Source organism: Solanum pennellii, chromosome 10 (assembly GCF_001406875.1).
Source record: "Solanum pennellii chromosome 10, SPENNV200".
Lineage (NCBI taxonomy): Eukaryota > Viridiplantae > Streptophyta > Magnoliopsida > Solanales > Solanaceae > Solanum > Solanum pennellii.
Genome location: NC_028646.1, coordinates 3380780 through 3383590, shown reverse-complemented (window position 1 = coordinate 3383590; position 2811 = coordinate 3380780).

Below are 2811 nucleotides of genomic sequence, written 5' to 3'. Positions count from 1 at the left end.
TATTTAAGATTCCGCAAATCATAATCCATAGTCAAAGTAAATAATATTTGACTCTCGAGATCCAAACAACAATACTATATATAAGTTGAGAAAGAGGAAGTAACATAATATCGTTGTTCAGAATACAATTAACTAATATAAAAGTCTGTTCTCTCTAACATATGATCACACACTTCAATATGATATCAGAACAAAAACAGAGATAAGATGGTCACACTTCAACAATGGTCAATATTTAATTAAATTACAACTTTTTGGTTTCATTTTTTTTAATATATACGTAGTAAATTTAAAGAGAATTATTCTTGTTCACGTAAATCTAGTTTCAACTTTGGGTGGGGCTTGATACAACTTTATTTATGAGTTGATTTGACCTAATGATAAATTCAATTATACCCATTTTTTGGGTAAACAATGATAGGTAAATAAAATGTTAATATAAAAGATGTTGATTGAATTAATTGAATAAAATAGTGAAATTCGTATACTGTTGCTTTAGTTGAGGATTTAATGGTAGGCTTTATCAATTTTGGATAATTTTCTCTTATACAATTACCATTAACTGTTGCTATTAATGGTTTAATTAGAGATTTACTTAAAATTCTAATATATAAAAAATTAAATGGTAATGTACCTTAGCATGTGAATTCAAATTAATTGGATTCTAAATTATTTGCAAATTCAAATTCAAATTATATATTGATCAAAGAGATATCATCATTGAAAGTATTTTAGGTGATGAATATGGGAGAGAATTATCTAGTGAATTAATTTGGAGTGAAAGGAGTAAATTAAATAGATAATTAAGTGGACATGCAATGTATCTGACACCAAATTTGCCATATAATTGAGAGAGGTATAGAAAACATTTTTAAATTTGACAAGAATTATTAGTTTATTTCTAAATTATTATCAAATTTAAGGATATTTGTAATACTGTTTTAGATTTTTTGTTGAGAATTTCACGCTTCTATAAGAGTTTGAGACCATTTGTTATGTCACGTAGCAGATTGGAGGTGTATTTAAATTTAATTAGTCAAGTAAATAGGTAATTTTAGAACTGTTAATAATTTAAAAACGAAACTAATAATTCATGTCATACCTGGACATATTTTTAATACTTCTATATATAATAATTAACAAATTGAGATAATAGGTAACTATTTAAAATCATAAATTGAATTAGTAAGTATGATAAAGGATATACATCTACCTATATCTTTTTCCCAAAAAAAAAACTTATACTTATCAAGTGGACGCAATATTAAAGATTATGGACACAACACTTATATATATAAGACAATTACATATGCATTTATACTTTATCAAATAAATGATATGTAAACTTGTTGATAGAAATTGGTAGTTGGGACAACAAGAAAATGAGAGATGTAGATACAAAGCAACAAACCGAATATATAACTTTCTAGAATTAATGATACACTCTTGAGGTGTCAAGTTATTTTAGTAAGGAGTAAAAACAAAGTTCCTTTCAATTTTGAACATAGTTAAATAAAAAAAAATAGGATAATTTTATCTAAATATTACAATTTTGAACATAGTTAATCTTAAAATTTATGAATTTTAAATACATCAATGAACTTACGAATATTTTAGTAGACATCCGCATATATAGGTGAAGGATGTATGCGAGAGAGGAGGGATGTATTAGAGTGAGGATAGGACATTTGGATGCATCATCGGACTTTCAGATACATCAGCAGACCTTTGGATACTCAGGTGAGAGATATATCCGAAAGGGAGGAATGTATCAGAGAGAGGAGGGAGATAGGAATATATTCGAGAAGGGAGAGATATATCAGAGAGGGGAGAGACGTTGCAGAGAAGGGGATAGAGATGTATCAACGAGTGAAAAGTGATATCCGAAAGGGGATTTTATTAAAAAATATCATATTTCTCATTTTCTTTTTTTTTCGTGAAAAATAATAATCTTTATAGGAAATTTATTCTATAGATAACAAAATACAAATATCTATACTTTTATTTTAAAGAAATAAAAAAAAAAAATTGATAATATAAAGCTAAGATAAACATTTAGAAAAATAATTAAGAGATGGTACTTTGATAGTAATGAACTGAATGCGAGTTGGAACTCTAACCTAGCCAAGCCATAGAGGTCTAGATGATAATCCTTCCGTCCTAATTTGTGTGTTATTATTTGAATTTTAATAGTTAAATAATATTTTTTTATTATAATCTTTTACATATTTTTTAAATATTTTAAATTATTAATTACGATGAATTACAATATTTTTTTTCAAATATATAATTTTTATGTCAAGAAATTTAAAAAATCCATATCCAAATGCTTAAGTAAAATTAATAAATGTCTGACTTTCAAAATTCTACCGATACCATGTAAATCGAAAAAATGGAAGTAGATTGCATGTTTTTTAGTTTCAAATTTCAGGTAGACTGCTCACCTTATTGTTCACGCAAGTTTAGTTGGGCAGCTTGCCTGATTATTGTTTAAAGTAGGTGATATTTATGAGTTCATTTGGACTTTTTCTTCTTTTGCTTTGATTATTGAAATGATACTTCTATTATTCGAAAATCAAGATTATCATGCAATTCAATTCAATTAAGGAATTTTTATAAATAATTATAGTTTATTTAATTACGATTTGTAATAATAATTTTAGAGAAAAAAGAGGAGAGAGATTGAGGGGAGATAGAAAGGAGAGAGGCGAGCAGGGTGTATCTCAGATACAATATGTATCTCAATTGAAATTGTGATACGTACATCACGGATACACAATACACAATACACATTCCCCCCCCCCCCCCCCC